This window comes from Parasteatoda tepidariorum, chromosome 10, assembly GCF_982258835.1.
Source record: "Parasteatoda tepidariorum strain Cologne lab strain chromosome 10, Ptep-v5.0, whole genome shotgun sequence".
NCBI lineage: Eukaryota > Metazoa > Arthropoda > Arachnida > Araneae > Theridiidae > Parasteatoda > Parasteatoda tepidariorum.
Window position 1 is genome coordinate 60032834 of NC_141764.1, and position 24329 is coordinate 60057162.

The following is a 24329-nucleotide window of genomic DNA, read 5'->3' on the forward strand; positions in this document are numbered from 1 at the left end:
GGACTGATTTATGATTGCCAAGCATGGGAATAGCGACTTGTTTTGATGGTTTGTTCATGTTGAACCATCACGAATTTCCATCATGGTATCTTAAAAATCAAATGTTGGAAGAATCATGAACCACTACCATCCCAATGTAGGAATTCGGACTGGTTTATGATTGTCAAGCATGGGAATAGCAACTTGTTTTGATGGTTTGTTCATGTTGAACCATCACGAATTTCCATCATGGTATCTTAAAAATCAAATGTTGGAAGAATCATGAACCACTACCATCCCAATGTAGGAATTCGGACTGATTTATGATTGCCAAGCATGGGAATAGCGACTTGTTTTGATGGTTTGTTCATGTTGAACCATCACGAATTTCCATCATGGTATCTTAAAAATCAAATGTTGGAAGAATCATGAACCACTACCATCCCAATGTAGGAATTCGGACTGGTTTATGATTGTCAAGCATGGGAATAGCAACTTGTTTTGATGGTTTGTTCATGTTGAACCATCACGAATTTCCATCATGGTATCTTAAAAATCAAATGTTGGAAGAATCATGAACCACTACCATCCCAATGTAGGAATTCGGACTGATTTATGATGGTCCAACATAAAAAAATAAATAAAAAAATTGTTCTCATGGTATATTCCTGAGAACCAACAAGAAGTCCCATTAAACCATCATGGAAATGGAAATACATAGCTGGAACCATCATGGATTGTCGGTCCATTAGAGTCAAACGTTTCTTGATGGTTAACCATCATAGTATTAAAGTAGCATTTTCCATCATGGAATGATGAAAGTTTGTTGGCATATCAAAAACCATGAACACGTAATGGAAAATGTTGGATAATGGTGACCGTCAAATGATGTTGGACAGTCATGAATCGCGCTGAAACCAAAATAAGCCGTCAAAATTTTTTGATGGGACCATCAAAAATTTTGACTTGGGTAACTACCCGATCTAACCCCACTTTTCTTTATTGATGTTGACTTAATTTAATTACAATAAAGAAAAAATTCTTTCTCCGTGCAATATAATTGACACAAGGATGAATGTTTTTTTTCATTGAAGTGAACTGAACTAAAGGCCAGATAATTACCATCCACTAAAAATAATTCCAGGAAATGTTCTAATATTATTGTAAAACTATTTACTCATAAAGTAATATTTTTTTGCTGAAACATTCAACAAGATTAATGAAACATTTCAAAACAAATAAAAATATCTATCTTTTATTCGGTAAATGTCTATTTATTTACTTTTTGAAATGCTTAAACTCATTTCTTTGTTTTGAAGTCGCTTCTTTACGTCACTCATTTAAAGCTACTTGATACACACACACATTTAATAACGTGGGAGGAACTGAAGTGAATTTAGTTTGACACGAGGTGTTGGCAACTAACTGTAGTGAGTAAAGGAACATTGCCAGATGTTGAAATCGATATGCCATCGTCTGCGAATACTAATATGCATCACAAGAGGCGGAAGCAGATCGCATAAAATTTAATTTGTTTGATCTTCTATCGTTGTCGGTCAGTTAATGCTCTGATGAACGAAGCAAAAGTATACTAAATTGACAGTTAAACGAGAACACTAATGAAAATCAATAATGAATTCTTATAATTATTATCTTAGAATCCATAATTTTTGTTTGAATTTATTACACTTTATTATTTAAATTCAGTTTAACTATTGTCTTCGAAAAACAAAACCTGGTTGAAATTTGTATTCAATATTTTCTGTAAGAAATATGTTAAACAAACTTTCAAATTTTAGGCTCCTTTCCGCCGTAGAATACAGTTTATTCGTGTATAATTTAGTCGGACATCGATAATCCGATGCAATGGAGTCAGATAAGATCGAAATTGTAGGGTTAATTTCTATCTATTTTCATCAATTTGCTCTAAGAATCTAGATCTTAGAAATCATTGTGCAAGATACTATTGAAATTTACTTTCAAAAATAACATTTAATAAATGTATTTTTGTCAAATAAATATAAGGATATTTTAGCTGCTCTTCCAGATAGCTGTACTTCGTTGCATTTTTTGTAAATCATTTGTACAAAGCAGTATCTAATTTTGAATCGTTAGTTAATTTCCTTTATTCTGATAGTTTATTTCTATGATTTATATTCTTTTATAAACTTAGGTTATATAACCCTTACCTATTATCAAAAGTAGAAGCCATGATGTTCAAAGTAAGAAAAATTGGATGAATCAATGAAAATCACTTTTTCTTTATCAAAATCACTTATCTTTATCAAAATCAAGCAACTAACTTTACATACCTGGTAAACTTTGATTTATTATTCATATAAAATGATCATATGCATTCATATTTTCTGCAAGAAATATGTTATAACAAACTTTCAAATTTTACGCTCTTTTTCGATGAAGAATACAGTACAAAGCATGCAGTACAAAAAGTGTTTTTCAATCTGAGGGCATGTTTAACTTTATTATAGCAGTATTTTATTTAAATTGAGGGGGAGAAAACTAAGTTCACGCACAAATAAATAAATAAGTAAAAAAAACTTATGAATTAACTTAAGATATCAAAAGAATTCGGATAATCTAGGTTTTAATAAAACTTATCATTCAAAATATGTACTATAATCACAGTACAAAATTTTCCTAGCAATTGAATTTGTTTTTATTTTTATTCATTTAATGAAAGCTTACAGAGCGAGAAATAATGTACTACAATTACTTTCCAAAATTCGAACTTTTGGCGGAATTACCTCGAACTGTATACATAGTTAGACAAGATGCAGAACATTTATAATTCAGTACTAACAAAACACTTAACAACAGCCGCGATTCTTAGGAAGGATCATTTTTTTAAAAAATATATTTTAACTCTTATACTAATTATTAGTATATATCAGCTCAGGCTTTCAGATGATATTTCTGTTATAAAGTTTTTAATTCAAAGTAAATTTTGAGCAAAACCTAATGCTTGTTAGCCCCTACCTATATCAAAAAGAGAGTCTTTATTTGAAATATTTTATACGTTCCATAAATAATACTTCTGAGTAAAGGAATTTTTTTTTTCTAATGTGATGAATTGAAACTATTGTCAGTATATTTTAAAAATGCTAACAGATCTTTTTTTTTCCTGTTAATTAATTTCTAAAAAATTTCAGAAACATTTTAATTTTTTTTAAATGCATGTTTTTTAAGTAAACATTTTTCAGCATCATTTTAAATAACACTAAAAAATAGAACCTTGAGAATTTCTTTTCTTTTATGATTTTAATACCTCTAATCCTCTAAACTGATTTTTTATTATTAATGTAAATTTGTTGCAACCGAGAGGGTCATTGCAAATTTCATTTTCCCAACTCTATTGTTGATATGAGCAGGTGTTGACGACATTTTATCAAACAGGGTGGTAAACATCCATTGTAGATCATCTATTTCTAGCTTTTTCTTGGCTCCCCTACCCTGAAATCCCATCATACCGTTTTCTTCCTTTAAATCCATTTCCCTACCCCTTCTTGCCTCCCTCCCCCCCCTGGACGAATAAAATATATATAAAAAAAGAAGAAACGAGAACTAGAAGAGATTGGGTTAGTTGGTAATCAGTAGCAGGACAGGTGAAGTGCTTTCGTTCAGGTGCACTTTGCACTCCCCCTTCCCCTCTTATGGATTGTTTAGTTCTTCTTTCCAAATGATGACAACACCTGCTGTATGCCTCCCCTCTTCCCTGCTCCTAAGAGGCCAATGAAAAGTGTTAATAGAAATGGAAAGTGTTGGCATAATTTTCGTTTGCCAGTACACTGTTTTCTTTCCTATCAGTTGCGAACATTCTATGATGCTGAGATTTTAAGCTTTCGGATTAAATCCATCCTTACTTACATGCCATTGACATTTAAAATTGTATGTAGCAGTTTCATTGTGTTTCAGTTTTTATCAAATTTTATCCACTTTTGAATGTACCTGCTTCACTACCGCAATGAGAAAAAAAGTGTGGTTAAAACTACCTGAATATGGTAAAATTTACCGCGTTTCCAGGTCTACGGGAACACAAAAAGCTCGGTAATTTTAACTGAACCTCTTTGGTGATGATTTTGATAAAATTAACAATTAACTGTAATTATATAACGTGTGATAAAATTTGGTGAATGTGGCAGAATCTGTTAATTTTATCAATGGCACCTTAGAGCATGTCATAAAAACCGTTTATTCGGTAGAATTTAAACGGTCGTTAAAGATCGTTACCAAATGAATGGTTTATATACCGTATATTTTAGTTTTTCCAATCAGACCAAACAGAGTTTTTTTCTTCTAAAAATAAATTATTAAAAAATATCTGGAGCTTGGAGGGCGAAATCGATTGCAGATTGGATATCAACGATACAAAATTATCTAATAATATCTGTTTAAAATATCATGCAACGGGGGGGGGGGGGAATTGTTCCCCAGTGTTATTTTTATCTCTTTACTCATTTTTAACTTTGATAAATTTAAATCGTTGATGATTCATAAAAAATATGCCGAATTGTTAATTTTTAAGTAAGGAAACTGAGTAACTGTAAACATTCTCAGAAATATCGGCATTTGTGAAAGTATTGAAAGTGTATAAATAGTTCACAAACAATAATATAAAAAAAGTAGGATTCTTTTAATTTCTTTAATTTTCTGTCTTCATAAAAAAAAGTTTTAAAATTATGTGTGTATGATGTCATAAAAATCTTAAAATGCAAATCTTAAGTTATTCCATTTATTTTGTCTTAATATTTTACCATAATCCGATTACACGATTTAATCGCTCACGTGAAATTAATTAATATATTTGTTGGACAGATATTTTGTAAATACCCATATGTATCTATGCGATAAATATCTTCGTACTACATGTAAAAACATTAAAATAATTTTATTCATGTTGATTAAAAAAACCTGTGTAGATTTGCAATTTCCAATTGTTTATCCGACAGTGAATCTTCATGCAATGTAATATGCATTTTATTTAATTATTTTTTTAAGCCGATTATTCCGTTATTTATCTATTTTAATAAAAATATTTGAAAATATGAATTATTTATAATATTATTTATTTGAGACTAATTTCCCGAAATTCAAATTTAAATATTTTTATATTCGTTGCAGTACACAAACTATTTAAATAAAAAAATAGTAAATAAATAAAAAAACAAATAATTCAAATTTTTTTTTTTTTTTTTTTTAAATTGTTGACTGAAAAAGTCACGTAACTAAATATAACAATGATATTTAAATAAGATTGAAATACATCTTTTTCAACACAAACCAGAAAAAAAAAAATAACGATTACTTAATTTCCATTTATTTATATATTTTTTTATATTTTTTTTCTTTCTTTTCGATAATTACTATCCTAAAAATACAAATTTTAGCATCGATAAAGGTAATTAAGTTTATTCAGAATGAGCTCTGGTGAAATTTGTAATGCACAAATATATTTTAAATCATAAAAAAATTACAATTTTTATCCTTAAAAAATAAATGAGAATATTGCATGCTAAATAAATTTTGAAAAAAAAAAAAAAAACTGAAATAACGAGTTTCTTACACAAATTAAAATTCAGCATACATAATAAGTAAATAAATAAAAAATAATTAAAAAAAAAATATTTCGCCTGCCACATACAAATTAACGTAGAGTGTTAACGTACATTATTTCACAAAAGAGTTAATATTTACATCACTCAGCAAAAAAAAGGTGTATTTCTAATCGATAGCGGTTATTTCAACATCGATTGAGACACTGATCACGCTAATGTCTACTTAAATAACGATTCCATGATTTAAGTCAATGAAATGCAATGTTTATGCAAGGAGAAACCAAATTCGTTCGTAAATTCTTCGTTGTAGTTTTTTTTTTTTTTTTTTTTTTCTCCCTTGTTTGTCGTGTTGATTATGGTAGAAGTAGTGCCAATGTAAAGGTCCTTTAGTATCCAAATAAGCTCGTCGAGCAGTGTGCCAGTGGGTTAGCAGGCCGTTCATTTAGGTCACTTCATTCATTCCTATCTCTTTTCGTTCTAGGCTCGAATGAGTGTTCTTCTCCTTATTCTGTCTCGACGAGACGAGAGCATTTCCTTTTTGAGTAGCTTTTTTTTTCCCCTCTCTCTCTCTGCCGACTTTTCCGTATAGTTTTTATTTATTTTTATTATTATTGCTTTTTTATGTCTCATTATTATTCGGTCACGTGACATTCATTTCTATGTATTTCTTTACTCTCGAATTATCGTCTGCAGATTCAATTCCAGTTGCTCCTCTCTTCTTCTTTTTATAATATTTCTTTTAACACTCAAATTCTTTTCGCCTAATTTGCTTCTTATGTAAGAGAGGGAGAAAAGAAGAACAATTTATATTTAAATTACCAGGAATCAAACACACTTTCATAAAAAAAGAGAATATGACGTTTTCTTTTCAAATGTTATTAAGATAATAAAAAAATAAGAATAAAAAATTTTAAAAAATTACTTTTTTGCTGCTAATGAGCTGCAGTCCTCTAAAAACATATTTTCTCGCGCAATCATTTTTCCCCCTTCAAAATGATGTCAATTATGCCAATTGAAATTGAATAGAGTTTATTATATATTTTTTTAATTTTGTTTTCTACCGCTCCATACTAAATCGTACTAATGATTGGTAAAATATAATCATGCATTTTTTATTCTTCTTCTTTAAGATTGCATTATTGTTTAATAACGAAAGAAATTATAAGTGAGAAAGTTTCTTGCTTCGTTATAATTAATATTAAAAAATTAATTTGTTGATAATTAGCTTATTAACTTGTTTGTTTGTCAACATTTAATAAGCTTGTGATTTAGGTATTATTTGTTTGAAATGGAGCACTGAAAATTGGAAACTCAATTGATAATAACTTTTTTAATAACTAAAACGTTGCAAATAAAATCCTCTTATTCAAGCTTATATCTGTGCCTTTTTTTTTATTTATTTATTGAATCATTTTGTTTCATACATTAACAAAACTCAAGAAAACAAAACGATGAAAATATTATGATGTATATCATATGATCGATAAATCGATATGATATATATAAAGGAGGATATATCGATTATATCGATACATCTATATATCGATGATGTATGTCATATTTATTCCGAGCATTCAATTTTACAAAATTTTTCTCTGTAATTTTATAATTAGCTTTATTTAGTAAAATGAATTTTCTTTTTCTTTTAATGTTTAGAAATATTTTGGTATTCTTCGGTGTTTAATTTAAAAAGTTACAAATTTCGTCAATATAAACTATTTTGATACTTGCTATGAATTTCAAAATCGATATTTAATTTGTAGAAAGCACTTAAATAGTTTTAAGCTAGTGTATGGATAACTTTATTTAATAATTTACTAAAAAATATGGAAAAGGTTAAAAAAATATAATGAAAAAGATAATTTTTATATTGGTGAATAAAAATGTACTTTTCAAAAAACTTGCCAGTTGCAAATGTGAAATAAATTTTTTTCATTATTGCAACTGGCAATATGAAATAAATTCTTCCAGCAATAAAGCAGAAGAAGTTATAGTTCCGTGCATCAATTTATTTCGAGCTAAGACGTTTACGATTTTATTTTTTATGTACATCTATTCTCTAACTTTAAATGGCACTTAAAAATTTTAGAATATAATCTCAGTTATATTTGATTTTTATATTTTTATTACCAGAATCGTTCTGTGTTATTCAAACATTCTGAATAAGTCGTAAACGTCTCTAATACCTTTTTATCTGCTTGCCAGTCGTTCCAAGAAGATATATTTAAATACACAAATTAAAGTAAATTGTCTTTTTCCAAATCCAAAAGATTTTATAAATTCTGGATGACAGGAAATGACGTTTATCGGAATGGTCGCATACGTCATGTCCCAGTTTCTGAAACCCAGAACATGATTTCAAATCGGATTTTTTTGGATTAGATCCAGAAATAAATAAAGCATAAATAAATAAAACTCATAATAACAAACAAGCTATGATAGTGAACGTTTTGCGTTCATTTTTATTCGAAGAAAATAACGTTTTTCTTTTGGATAATGATGAAAATCTCGTTGTATTTAAGGAGGAAAAAAGAATATCTTTTAGGTTTCTGAAAACGATTATTTTTGGAAATAACATTTTCAGCGGCGTTGCGATCGTTGCATAGCAACCGCTGCTCGTTTTCGTCTGCTGCGCTAGACTTCATCCCAGTTACCGCTAATGTATAAATGCGATTCAAACCTTATGAGAAAATATTGCTTTTCCTCTATTAAATTCATATCACTGCTTTAGAAAATTTTCAATTTATTTTGCAATGGTAAGTATTAAAATTTTGTTACATATCGCGAATGAATTACAATGTATAAAAACGTCTTTTACATATTTATTTATCATCATTACTTTTGTTAAATAATGTTTTGTTCGAATAAATAGAATTCATACGTTTTGAAGTCGCTTTTAAACCTTCTTCAACTGAATTGCAATGCATAAAAAAGTTTTTTAATTAATTTTTTATCGTCATTAATTTAAAAGCAATGTTTTTGTATGAATAATATATCAAATTCAAACGTTTTGAAATAGCATTTGAATATCGCTCGAATGAAATGTATAAAAACGTCTCTCAATTATTTTTCTATCATTACTATTTTTAATGTTTTTGTTCGAACATTATTAAATAAAATCTGTACGTTTTGATGTTGCGTAAAGAACAATAAAAATATTAATATAAGTTTGAGAGGAAAATTCAAGCATCGTTTATCAATATTTTTTAAGCTACATCTATTTAAATTGTATTCTTTTTATTATTTTTTCATACAGAATTTGATTACTATTAAAAAGCTTTTGTGTCATTGTAATATTCTTGATCTACTTATAGTTCTAATGAATTTAAAGTTTTTCACTTAGAAGAAAAATAACGTATTATGTCTTTATTGTATTTTATTTTAATATTTTTCTTAATTTTAAATTTATTTATTCATTTTTTTTATTATTTTTAAATTCAATCGCAAATTAATTGTGTGAGGGAAAATATCATTTTAAATATTGTAACTATTTATGACAGATTTCTTAAAATTTTTAAGGAAAACACTTAATTTTTTTGATACTTATATAAAGATGTAAGACTTTATTTTGGTAAATAATTTTGAAGAAGTAATTTTGGAGTTTTAGTGTATACATTAATATGCTCTTAGAGTTTTAAAAAGAAATTTTTTTGTTGCGTGAATTATGTTAAAATAACAGGGTCCAAATTATTTTTTACTGTTTAAACAATTATAACAATAAATTTAACAAATGATATGAAAACGGACTTGTGTGTGCAATATTTAATTAGTTATGCAAAATTATTGACCGCAAAAAAAAAAAAAAAAAAAATTCGTAGAAGTTCTAAACGTTACCAAACGCTATGTTTCCTAATCTTAAAAGGGCAACTTTTTTATTTTCCACCTTTTTGAAAAAAAATATTTAAAAAAATAATTAAAAAATAAACGTTTAGATTAGAAAAATTAAACATTTAACCCTAAATCCAGATTATCATGAGAAGAGGCTTCCTAATAAAACGCATTATCGATTAGGATATTTCCATTTTGTGAAAAAGAAACTGCAGCTGAACGCTTATCACACTGTGAAAAGTTTCGTGTCCAATTACGGTACTTGTGCTGGCACTTTGGGTACAATATCCGTACAATCCATCGTCCGTAAAATCCATTTTAACGGTAAAATATTATACCTTAATTTTTACAGTAATATTTATTTAATTAGATTGATTCAATGATTTTACGGTAATTATTACTGTAAAAATTACGATATATCAGGTTTTCTTTTTGTTCCGTAACAGACTCCGGGAACAATGGATTATACGGTAAAAAAATCCGGCACCCTGAGTGCCGGTACTATTTATCAGAATTTGATCAGAAATATTTTACAGCGCACCAACGTTTTGTGTTAAAGTAAAGTTTATGAATTTTTTTTTATTTCTACTTTTTTTTTCTTTTAGAGAAAATACAAATATTTTGAACAAACTTACTTTGAATGCATATTAGTAACGCATTGTAGTAACATCTTCATCATTCTTTTTGTGTCATAAATGATTTAAACATTGAAATAAATTTTATTATTTACATTAAGTTCCTGAATATGTAATTGGTTCTGTATATTAAATAATAATATTACATTTCGTTTTAATATAAATAATACTTTTTATAATTAGTCGTATTGAATTGTTGCGAAATTTTTGTTTGTTTATGGAAGTGTCTGTGTATTACATCAACTTTATGTAAACAAAACTTATAGATTTGATAGCGTAAGAATCTAAAGAAAATTAATTGACATAATTTGGAACTTCCTTTATCATAATGACATTGAGCTATATATTTCTTACGACAAACATTTTTGTTTATTTTTTCCCTGTTTCACAATAAAAACGTTTATTAAATCCAACCGCTTGTTTTCAATCAACTTTTTTTAAAGTTTTATTTATTATTTACTCAATTATTTCATAAATGTTTAAATCATTTCCGAGTTAAAACAAAAAAAATTTTTTTATTATTTATTTAACTATATTTTTTTTATACTGTAGATATAGAGATTTGAACAATTTTTTTTCTAAATTAAAAAACTGTATTTAGAAAAGCGTTTAGGTACCACGCAATTCAAGGTAATCACAAGTTAAAAACATTTTGTTAATGTATTGAAACAGAACTGTTCCTATTTGCTTGAAGAAATAAAGATTTTTATTTGTCCATTAATTTTCTAAAATTTGCATTCAGTCATTCAAATTTTAAATAATAAATAAAGCTTTATCAAACAATTAATTGACTTGTGCACTATCTATCTACATTGGAATTATGCTTTTCAAAGTATATTTAATATTAAATAAACAAAAAAAAAGAATTAAAAATTGACATTTAATTTGTTACTAAAAAACTCTTAAAGACAAGTTATTAGGTCATTATCAAAATAAATAAATTGTTTTAGTTATAAAATGTGTTAAAACTTTTTTAATGTTTTTCGGGAAGATTATTTGACAAAATTAGAGACTTAGTCTATTAAATTACGGACCACTCTTAAGCCTTTGAGTAAAAATTATTTAGATTCTAGTAGAAAATAAACATTTTCAAAATATTATATATATTTTTTTTTTTTTTTTTTTTTTTTTTACCGAAGCAAAAGATAAACAACATAAATTTTGCTCAGGATTATCATTTCCTAATGATAAATATAGAAAACTCGTCCTTAATGTTTGCTATTGAAAATACAGTAAAAATACATTAAAGTCTCAAAATGGGCGTAACTTACAATTTATAACTATAGAGCAACTGATAACCCAAAACATTTCTTAACATGATTTTTCTTTCAAAAATAGAAAGAAAAGCCTTAAAAGAAAAAGCACACAATTTAAAAAAAAAACGATTCGATACATAGTGGATTTATGGAATTGTTATTAAATTTAAGCTATCGTTTTTAATAGAAATTTCGAATGAGATATGCCTACTTTCATTTCTGGCGAACAAATTAATTTAAAGTTGTAGTCTGTAACTGTGTGTAAAACTGTGCAGAATTTAAGAGCAAGAAAATATAAATGAAGAGTTTCTCGATTAACATTTAGTGGCAACAGCTTACGATTTTTAAGTTTGCATTTATGACTCGTGGAACAAGAATATTAAATTAATACGGAAAGAAAGACTGGGCGTTGGTCGCAAACTGTTACATTGTGATTAACTCCTTACTAGCTTCAAGGCACGAGGAAAAGTTTTTACTGAAATATTAAACTGTATAACATCAATTAGCTAAATCATACGAATTAAACCGACTTTCCATGGCAATTAAAACTAAACGAAATTATATTCCTTAAAAAAAAATTTTATATCCCATTGGTTTGTACTTGATATATTAGTATTTATATCGCATAAATCATTATTTTTTTTCGATCGGGACTAGGATATTAAAACTCGACTCACGTTTCAAACTTTGATTAGGCTATTGGTATAAAATTTTACAACCGCCAACTATGGTTTATTGTCTTTCATATTTCTTCAACCGTTTTTATGATGGTGGCCATGAATAAGCTTATCACTGAAGAATAGAGAGAAAGGGGATTGGCTGTTAATTAAAATATTAAGCTATTCTTCAATGAAAATTGTCTAATACTATTGTTATGAATTATTAGTTTGCAACATAATTACAAAAGACCACACAAAATACTTACAATGAGTCGAGCTCTTGGAGGAAATCTCTTTAAGCAGTTTTTATAAGTTCTTCTTTATTCCAGGGTGATCAGCTGATTACGAAATTTGTTGTTAAAGAACTACATGATCAAATATAAAGAAATTTTATTGCAAAACTAGTGAGATCATAAAAGGTGGTGAAACAAAAATATTATATTTCTCGCAATTTCCTCTTAGGGACATTTTCAAAGCTCTTTTGCCAAGAAAATAAAAAATAAAAAATCTTAGATGGAGTGGCTAAAATTTTGAAACAAAAGTATACTTTTAAACTGGATATTCCATAAAAGAAATTATTAATCATCTGAACTTAACAAAACTATCTGATTTTCGCAAGGGATAAATAACTCACCTAACGGAAAAAATCTTCAATTTGGCAAAAATTTCTCTAACAGTTAAAAATTATTGAAATTTATGATTAATTCTCAATTTTCCAGTCAATGCTGCATTGAAATGACTTTTTAAATGTCTAAAAAAAACTAGCTCGCAAACAACTTTCGATTTCAAAAAACTGTCGTTTTTTCATACTGACCCTTTGAGCCATTTTTTATAAATAAATAAAATAAAAAAAAATAAAAAAAGCATAGAGGGTTCTATTTAAGGATTGGTAAAATTTAAACCTAACAGTTATCAACAACTGTTACAAAACTCGCAACAGTTAAGAGATGGGATATTATTAATTGAAAAGCGTTGCTTCACGTGACAACAGAGCCCTCGAAAAAATAATCACACATATTCATTACAAAAATAAATAAAATTTGAAAAAAAAAACAACTATCCTTTGAACCAAAATATCGTGCAACTTTGCTGCCACCATACTATGGTGTTTAAATTCAGTTATATTTCCATTCATGTTGAACATCAGTATTGTACAATTAAGTTTGAAATGGTTTAATTTAATTTAGGTAACAATAATATGGTTCATATTGGAACTGCAAGTAATTTAACACGATGTTGGGTATCAACACACTGTAAAGTGTCTTCCTGTATTTGAAAATGTAATAAAATTAAAAAAGCACCATGAAAATGTTAATGGAAAAAAAATCAGAAAGATATTTCAAAAAGATTTCGAACTTTTTTCTTGAAATTTATTGAACTCAACATTTCAACACAAACTTCAGCTCCTTATAATTTTAATTTTCATTTTTTAAACTTTTGTCTCAAAACATTTTATACCTTTTTTTAAAAAAAAAAATTATGGTTTGAAGTATTTTTTTCATAATATTCAATGATATTTCAATTTTTAAATTTTCTTATAAAAGTACTCCTCACACAGCTTCATGTTCCGTTTTGAAACAACTTTTATTTAGAAAATATTAATTTTCTCCGCCAAAAAAATATAGATCTTACGTTAAGTTTTAGAGAAAATTTTCGGAAAAATCATAAAAGTTTGCCAAAGCGAAATACCTGTTTAATCCATATTAAAAAGTCTTACAATGAAGTGGAAAAAAATCGAAAACCTTTACAAAGCATCACAAAATGTCAAAAAAATTTTTTATTTAAATTCAAAGTTATGCGAGATTTGATGAAAAAATAGTATTCTTACATTTGTATTTACTAAAATATTTGTTGAGCAGATATTAATTAGTTAATATAAAATTAGGCGAACTTCAAACTTAACGTTTACTTTTGGATGTAGTGAAAATATAATTTCGAGTTTTAGGCAAAAATGAAAAATACATTATCAACTGGATGCTTGATACATTTTGACTGTGGTAATACTTTTTTGGTCAAATTTTTGTCGAACATGAAATTCTTGTTCATACGTTGCATTTTAAAAACTGGTGTATTGGGACGATAATAATTAAGATTTTGATAATATAGAGATGTATTAGTAGAGAAAAAAATTCTGTTAAAATTACCGTGCTGTATTATAATGACTTTTCTGGTTAAAAGAAACATAATTCTAGTTAATAAAAACAAAATATCCAGTTAAACAATTATTTTGATAATTTTTTCGTTCATATGGTAACGGTTTGCCAGAAATTTTGGTTTTCAATATTATTGTTCTTTTATTACCACACATTTAGTAAATGATACTAAACTGAAAGTAAATTCACCCGAATAAATGGTTTTTATGCCATGCTCTCAGGTATCATGATAAAATTATCAAATTTTACCACATTTGCCAAATTTTATCACATTATAAAATCATATTTCATTGTTGATTTTACCTAAATCATTACCAAAGCGCTTCGGTAAAAGTTACTTAGCTTTCTGGTGTTCCCATAGAACCAGAAACGCAGTGAATTTTACCATATTCTGGTAGCAATGTATAGTCATGAAATTACGCAAGACTATAACTTTATTTTTATACAAAAACGAAAATTATATCATTTAATTTCATTCTACGATTAATCTTGAGTTTTATTATTTAATTACGTATTTTTTCTTTTAATTTCTTCCTAAAAAATACATATAAACCTTATTTTATCGTACAATAATCTGTTATATACTGCCCAATACTTCAAACGCTTCATCCCTTAATCATGTTATGATTTAAGATAGAATTTCCAATTATAGCATTTTTCAAGCAATCAAAGTCTGGCTACGACATCTTTGTTTATTTTATAGATTTTATTTCTTAACTATCTTATGACTGTGCAGGAATTTTTTCTCTATTATATTTGAAGTTGCGTCTAACATAAAATGACATAAAGGAATTGTGTTGGACACAATCATTTTTCTCTAAATAGCTTTTAGAAAAATCATTGCAGTTTTTATGCGTTCCGCGAGTGCTTAATGTCTGTGCTTCAACTTGGAAATAAATTGTCATTCTTCAACTTATTTTGTGTTTCATAACCTAAATAGTTACTTAATAAAAAAAAACTGAATACGATATAAAAAAAAAAAATTAGCGTCGGCCTCATTCGTCATTTATCAAAAAAAGGGGGAAATGTACTTGTCAAAATTTTTATTTCAGTTAAGAAAAAAGATAATGGTATTTAACAATGATTAATTCTTTAGACATTTTTAACACACAATACAATTTTCACAGAGAAAGAAAATTATGGTAAAATTACCGTACTACATGGTAACGACATTCCTGGTAAAAAGATCAAAATATAAGGTGTTTATAAACCATTCATTTGTTAATTTTCCCCCTCGTATATTAAAGATTTACCATAAATTATGGTTTTCAAAATTATAGTTTTTATTACCAAACGTTCAGTAAGAAAAACTCAACTGAAAAAAGTAGACTTAACAGAATAATTGGTTTTTATGTCATGCTCTTAAGTGTCATGATAAAAATACCAAATTTTGCCTCATGTATCAAATTTCATGACTTATTATAACATAATATTTCACCGTTAATTTTACCAAAGTCAATACCAAAGCGCTTCTGTAAAAATTACTGAGCTTTTTGGTGTTCTCATAGAGCCAGAAACACGGTAAATTTTACTATATTCTGGTGGTTTTGACTATACTTTATTTCTGAGTGTTCTATATACACGGTAAATATTTTTTAGCAGTGTTTTAAAATTTAACTGGCGATCAATATCATTAACCCATTAGTGCTCAAAACGTACTTTTTAAATAATACTTTATTTATTAATAATAAATTAAAGGAATTCAATGGGAAAACAACGTAAATAAAAATTCGTTTTGGAACGCTATTGTTATTTAAAAAGTTGAAAATACTCAAACTTGTGGAATCTCTTGCAAAATGACAACAGAGCTATCGAATTCTAAAGTTTTGTATGATTCTATCATAGAGTTTTCTTATAATAGTATTTAAAGACTCTGCTGAATACTAATAACTGTGTTAATGAATTCTTCTGGGTATTGCAAAAAATGAATGATTGATGAAATTAATGAAATTTTAAAGACATAAATATTTACGTCTTCTAATTTCATAAGTCATCTTATCGTCTTCTTCTAATTTCATAAATCTTATCGTCTTCTTCTAATTTACGCCTTCTAATTAAAAAAATTAATTAAATTATGTTGAAATTTTATGCTATAAATTAATGTTAGGCATTTATGAGTTAAATTTTTATTATCCTACAAATTTGAAATGACATATTTTGTGTGTTGATCTAATAACATATATTACGTTTAATATGATTCGTTCTCAATAATATCGACTTATTAAACACTGTATAGAATTTCCGATTAAATTGCACTATAAAGTACTAGCACTTTGGGAGCATCATCCGTAAAATCCATTTTACCATTGAATCTATTTTTACCATAGAATACTATACCGCAATTTTCGCAGTAATATTTATTTAATTAGAGTTATTCACTGATTTTACGGCAATTATTACTGTAAAATTTACGAGGTTTATCAATTTTTTTTTATTAATGTGTTCTGTTAAAATATATTTTACGGTAGAAACTGCCGGCTATATGAGCTTCGGTACTTTTTGCCGCAGTTTTAAGTGATATTTTTTACAGTGTAGATTATCAACCGAATGTTTTATATGTGTTTTCAATTATAAAAATTTTAAAAGAATTAATACTGACAAGTATAATTTTATATCGAAAAACATTTCCTGTGAAATTATTATGAAATTTTACTTCCCTTATAAAGGAATGTCAGGCATTTATGAGTTACATTTTCATTATTAACCTACAAGCTTAAAATGACATATTTGTGTTGATCTGATACTTACGTTACATTACGCATTATGTTTAATATATTTCCTTCGTTAAAATATCGACATATTATATATTGGGAATAATATGCGTATTATCAGTTAGTACATCTGAGATTATGTTAATTGCTATTTATTATACAATAAATACATTAGTTTGGATTATTAGATTGACTTTGAATAGACATTAGATTGGGATATGATTAAAATCTATATATTCGGAACTAATAAATTATTTTTACTTTTCGTATTTGATTACAAATAAGCCATTATTAAATAATTATGTAGGTATACTTGCGTAGTATTATTAATCCCGTTGTTGCGTAATGTTTACTATGTAATGCGAATTATGTAACCCATATGACAGGCTTCATTGTTTTGACAAGCGCATGTGTTACAAATATACTTGATTATGTTTATGAATTTCGTCACATATTGTTGAAAACACAGGTGCAAACTGCCTTTATAAAAACCCCTATCTTCCATTTGTCTAGATATTTAATAAACATATACGCAGAGAGACAAATACGCACTACTTATATATTTCATGAATCAATTCTTGAAATAAATCATTTAATTGATATTTTTAGGCAGTTAAAAATTTTCGAAAATTGCTAATGCTAACGTATAATCTTATTTAGTATGATTACACTTAATACTTAATCTTGCCTAATTCGGGTGTGGAGATTTCAGATCTTAAATTTGTTAGGCTCTTAAATCTATCGACTTTTTAAACAGGACATTTTTAGTCTTATTTTTGACGAAATATACAAGTTTAAAAACGTTATATATAGCAAAAGATCGCATTTATGTTTGACTGATAATATCAAAAAAAAAAAAAAAAAAAAACTATACAGGTAGCTTGAAGACATGAACGAAAAATTACTAAATGAATGTTTTTTTTTAAATTACGATTTTTTTTTTCACCAGAAATGTCATTATTATACAGTACGGTAATTTTAGCAGAAGTTTTTTTATCTTCTATTTATTTATTTATTTATTATTATTGTTTTTTAATTATTCATATTCCCTTCGAAGCTGAACTACGCTTGCATTCAAGTTTAACAAGTTTTTATTTTAAGTGGGACCACGTTTTTTTTTTTTTTTTTTTTTTCAAGTTGTACAAGAGAAGAATTACGTATGTAATTTTAAATACGTATAAGATGGATTAACTTGCACGATACTGTGATTCAGTTTGACTGCATATTTAAGTTTCAGTCAGTTTACAGGTTACAGTTTAATGTGATCAAAATTTTTTATAATGCAGAAATTCCTCTTGCATTTATTACTTGCTGCTTCTTTACACTATCGATTACTCCAACTCATTTAAATCTTTAATTTGCGTTAAAACGTCGTGACAAAAGCAGGTTTAATTGTAAACAACCAGATTTCTTCATTTTACTGCCGAAATTTTTTGGTGCACATTGAACTATTATATAAAGTTTCTGCAATCATGTTAACATACAAGTTAAACTTTATGTTTTGTGGCCGGTTTCTTTGTTTGACCTGAACAGAAGTTGCACCACTATACACCATGTTTTCTGTAACCTCTTCCTTCTCACTTTCGTCAAAACGATGGGTTGAAGTTTCGCCCTCTACTTCTCGTGCCCGTGATATTTCCGGACTGGTGCGTTCAATAGTAATGGCCTAAGAAGTTTAAAGTACTCTATTTTTTTTTTATCCCCATAATCATCAAAAGCTTGTTTTAAACTAGATGTCAGCACTCATGAAACATGTAAAAAATTAACTCAAAAATTAAAATAAAGCATATATATTGCATATACACGTAGTTTTATATAAATTTCTTAAATAAAAAAAATGCCTTTTTAGGACCGTTTCCTTCAAAATTATGTCACCATTAAGGAGTCAAAAAAAATATTAATTGTTATATTGAGTACAATTGATTCAAACCGCGCAAAAATATTTCAATTCTTTAATAACACAAGATTTAAATTTTTTTCCCTTCCTTTTTTTAAATTTAAAGAAATAGATGAAAAGAATGTCCAAATACGAGCGAGTAATAATACCCATAAGTAACTACATTTATTTTTTTACCAGTTGTTGCAAGTCTATAGGCAAAAATAGTTATTAAAAAATCTGTACACTTTCAATCAAGTTCACTGGAAAATAAACTTCGGTAAAAAAAAAAATAATAACAATAAACAATTCTATTCTTACTCTATTGTTGGGCATTTACACGTTGATAAAAAAAGAAATCACATATTCAATTGCACGCATTATTAAACACAACTCCATTTTTGAGTCGGAGAAAAGTGTGCAAGTGGAAGTTGCACCATGAGCCGGAAACGCACTCATGTACCATCTTAGTTCCGTCACGCTTCAGATTGTACTCGAACATTCAGTAAATCACGGAGGGTGAGGATGGAGAGTAAAATAAATGTAATTATGATTCCATTTTCTCTCAGACCTCCCAGTAAGGAAAATATCAAAAAGAAGAAAGAGTAGCTTTTGTGAAGATTGGTTTTATGATTAATTTCTTTTATGATCATATAAAAAAGCAAATATCAAGATCAATAAAACGAAAAGTAAGCTTGATGGAATTATTTCATATGGCACGGTTTTCATTCATTTTTCATATATTTTTTTTTAATATTTACATTTTTTTACACTCATTTACATTTTGTTTTGGATAATTATTTCGTATTCTAAAAAAGTAGTGTAGCACTTGTGATTAATTGTATTTGTTATATTGTTTTTTTATTTCTAATGGCAAGGCAAAAATAAAAATAAATGAACAGGAACAGAAGTAAAGATGACACAACAATAAATTGGCTGAAGTCATTGCCTCATAAGGTATTTGTCATATAAAATAACAATAAATTCGGTGACTAATAAAACGATGCTAGCATGTTATCTTAATGCATGATAACATGCACTGAAAAAAAAATATGGTAAAATTTTACCAGAATGTGGTCACTTTTACCACGTTTTTGGCTCTATGGGTTGGAACATCAAGAAGCACGGTAAGAGCTTTGGTAATGACTTTTTGTGAAATGAACCATAAAATATGGTTGTATTGCCATGATGCTCGCTAGCAAATGTGGTAAAATTTAATAATTTTACTATACCTTGGAGCATGGCATAAAAACCATTTATGCTATTAAATTTACTTTTCAATTTTGTATTTTTACTAAATGTGTGGTAATAAAAACTATAGTTTTTAAAGCCAGAACTTTCGGTAAACTGTTACCGTACGAACGGAAAAATTACCAAATAAATGGTTTTAATACTGTATATTTTGATTTTATTACCTGAAATGTATTTACCATACAAAAAACAAGAAAGGTAGTTTTAATGAATATGTTTTCTCCGTGTGTTATCAAGTTTTTTTTTAGTTAGAATGCATTATATTTTAATTTATCATTATCAATGATTAATTTTAAGATAATATATTTTTCTTGTTTAACTCTGTAATATTGGTATTTTTGACCCCAACTCATATGACAAAGAAAATATTATGTTAAATATTAACATGTCTTGATATCCATTTCTCCTATTTTTAAATCGCTAACTACGAATAGGTGTACCAGATGGCTGAAATACATTACTGACTGTAAAAGCTAACTATTCAATTCCGTAAACTTGCCACTTTACATCAACCTTAAAATATTCAAGCGTATCCCAGTGTTAAGCTTTAAGCAAATATCCATTTTTTTTAGTATTAACTTCTGTGTCACAAGGAGATGAAAACCTTGAAAATATCCCTCATTTATGTCGACAACTATGCGAGGAAATAGTATGTGAACCTAAATATCCCGAAAGGGATACGAACCTGAAATCGCACGCTCCCAAACCTGAACATTCTAAATTAAGTATAATAGATAATGGTTGAGGAAAAAAGTAGTCCTAATTAAAATCCAAAACTTTCCAAGTCGAAATTTTTGATGGTTTTCCAATGATGAACCAACATAGTCTTGATGGCAACCATCAGAAATTCCATCAAGAACCATTATGCTTTTTGATGATAACCAACATAAGTAACCGTCACATCAATATACGAATTCGGACTAATTTATGATGGTCCAACATAGGAATAGTAATTTGTTTTGAATGTTTTTCATGTTGAACCATCAGAAATTTCCATCATAATTTTTTAAAAATCAAATGTTGGAACGATCATGAACCACCATCATCCCAATGTAGGGATTCGGACTGATTTATGATGGGCTAACATAAAAAAAATTGTCTTGATGGTTTATTCCTGAGAACCAACAAGAATTCCCATTAAGCCATCATGAAAATGTATAGTTGGAACCATCATGGAATATCACGGATCATCATGGATTGTTGGTTTATGAGAATCAAACTTCTCTTGATGGTTAACCATCCTAGTGTATTAAAGTAGCATTTTCTATCATGGAATGATGGTTTATGAGAATCAAACTTCTCTTGATGGTTAACCATCCTAGTGTATTAAAGTAGCATTTTCTATCATGGAATGAGGGTTTATGAGAATCAAACTTCTCCTGATGGTTAACCATCCTAGTGTATTAAAGTAGCATTTTCTATCATGGAATGAGGGTTTATGAGAATCAAACTTCTCTTGATGGTTAACCATCCTAGTGTATTAAAGTAGCATTTTCTATCATGGAATGATGGTTTATGAGAATCAAACTTCTCTTGATGGTTAACCATCCTAGTGTATTAAAGTAGCATTTTCTATCATGGAATGATGGAAGTTTGTTAGCATATCAAAAACCATGAATGCATAATGGAAATGATGGTGACCATCAAATGATGTTGGACCATCACACATCGCACTGAAACCAACATAAACCATCAAAATTATTTGATGGGACCATCAAGAATTTTGACTTGGGTCTCTATTAAGCTATGCAAAACTGGTCTTTTTCATTAACTCTAGCTATTTTTTTTTCCAGTTTGTTCCTTTAGTTACGGATTCTGAAAAGAAATACTTTTATTTACTTTTCAATTTCTATAACCCATGTCCAGACAATTTAAAAGAAACCATTTCAAGAACCAGTTATAAACTGCTCTCATAAAACATACTTAAAGCTGTCTGGGTTGTCTTTTCTCTTAAGCTTCCATTTCAATATCAAAACTACTTTTCTTAAACTTTTTAATTTTTCTTTTTCTTTTCTTTTTCCCACAAACATATTAGGAAATGACGTCCGGTCCAGATGGGCGATTAATTCTAAAAGAAATCGGCTCTGGTAAAAATCCCCTTGCTGGTCCTTGTTGGTAAAGCGATTTAGTTCTCTGCTCGTTAACAGATGCCTGTCATAATCTGTTTTTCCAATTGCGGAAGATAGCATTGAGTTGTCTTTTCAATCCTTTTTTTCTTTCTTCTTCTTGTATGTCTCTGAATCCGATTTGTTTTATCTGTGGACAGCACAGAAATAAAAAATCCATCGCTTGAAGCACAGATCAAGATAGTTTTAATTCAGTCGATGAGTCTGGTATAGTTGGATTTAGTTGATAGTTATCTCCATATATGCGATGTAATTCTCATAATGTCAAAAGGCTTAAACTAAAATGGTCTATTTCTTGTTATTTGAATAGTTAACTGATTTATAGAAGTTTCTTATGTTAGTATTTATCTTATGTTTATCATAAATATATGCATATTTTTTTGGTTAAGTAATGTCTGGCTTTCTTTTTTTTCCCCTCTTAAGTTTTATAATTGTCAAAAATTTGGCAGATTTTAATGCTCTTTATTTTTGATTGTATATAGTAAATAGTTTTATTTAAACATTCTTAAAATAGTCGTCGTCTTTTTTTAAGACCTAAAAGCTATTAACAATTATTTATTGGTAGTTATCTTATGTTTATCATAAATATATGCATATTGTTTGGTTAAGTAATGTCTGGCTTTCTTTTTTTTTTCTACCTTAAGTTTTATAATTGTCAAAAATTTGGCAGATTTTAATGCTCTTTATTTTTGATTGTATATAGTAAATAGTTTTATTTAAACATTCTTAAAATAGTCGTCCTCTTTTTTAAGACCTAAAAGCTATTAACAATTATTTATTAGCAATATAAATATAATTAACAATTACGTTATTATTCTTATTATTATTGTAAAGAATATTTTTAAACACATTTTCAAGGCAAGCAAGTGTTAGCTATTCAATTTGTTCAAATTATATTTATTTAAAGTAATTTCTTTTTTTGCTTTGTTTGTTTGTGAGGAAATAAATTATAAATGCTTACATTTCACTCTTTACAATTTAAAATAAGAAGGTCAGGCAAACTGCTGATTTGTTTATTATGAATAGTTAACTACTTAAATATAATGCGAGTTAAGTAATAACATCCTTCTTTTTTATGAAAATTGTTAGGGTACATTCTAATACTTATCATATAATTTAACATAGTGATTATGAGTGAAATACATAAAAGAAGAAACGCATAATACCTCAAAATTGTGGAAATAAGTTAATAAAGGCTTTTAATTATCTTAGGTGCAGTTAGAAATATTTAATAAGATAATATAGCAATGACAGGAATATTTTAACGAAAAACTCATTTATTAAGCACAATCGTTTGATTCAATTAGGTTCTACAATGTCAAAAATTTCGAGTCAAACTACCATCAGAAATACCGGGACTCGGTGTATCTTCATTTTTTACTGTAAAATCCATTTTTACCGAGTAAAGTGTCACGGAAAAAAATATGATCTACTGTAATTTTTACAGTAATATTTAATGTAAAATCACTGTAATTAAATAAATATCACTGTAAAGAGCACGTCATAAAATTTTACGATAAAAATAGATTATAGGATGCTGCACTTAGGGTGCCAATACTTTATGCCGTAATTTGATCTGGAATTTCTTACAGTGTATTTCTTACAGTATTTCACTGCTCGCTACCGGATATTATATAATTATGCTGCTTTTTACTCTGTCCTTATATCGCTCCAGATAATAAGCTAAAAATTCTACCCTCGACTCTGCTAAGGCTCTGGCAATTTAACTATTTATTTATGTACTCTTTAGAATTTTTAAATTTTAATTTGAAATTTTTATTGTAAAAAGTAACTTTAAAAAATGCAAAAATAATCATCTGCTCTCACAGAAAATACAAATTTAATGTGATTCATGGTTAAGATACTTGTTCATTTTCAAGAAGAAAATTGAATCTAATAAATTCTTCATATTTGATCTCAAAACATTATAAATGTATTTCAATGCTAGAGAAAGGGCCGGGATAGTCTCGATGGTTGAGCATTAGACCCATGTTTAAGAGGTCGTGAGTTCGATCTCCGCCGTCCAAAGACTGCCGACTAAAATGGTAACCGGTGTACGCTAAATCTGTTGGGGTTACAAAGTTCTCCTAGCTCCCATACCATTCACTGGATAATGGTGCTCTGATTGATCGTGCTCTGGTTCTGGTCAAAATTACAATCTGCGGATGGACGGTGTGTGAATGTTTCCTCCTTGTAAAACAGGCTGTGACGCATGTGTGAAGCAGAAGTCGAATTCTCGGTCATAGATGGCGCCACTGGAAAGTGCAGATCTGTAGCCTTAT

The 24329-nt window shown here is 27.9% G+C and overlaps 1 protein-coding gene across 5 annotated transcripts in view; it reads left to right on the top strand.

The window, feature by feature from the left end:
- Positions 1–24329, top strand: part of LOC107446121 (uncharacterized) — a 306844-nt gene that overhangs the window by 126118 nt on the left and 156397 nt on the right. Inside the window, exon 1 of one of the 5 annotated variants that reach the window (XM_087153885.1) lies at positions 8189–8308. The exons of 3 other annotated variants lie outside the window; for them this stretch is intronic. The gene's annotated coding sequence lies outside the window, so the exon portion shown is untranslated. Of the gene's footprint in view, positions 1–8188; positions 8309–24329 lie in introns of those variants that run through there. One more of the 5 variants, XM_087153890.1, reaches the window with a different exon arrangement.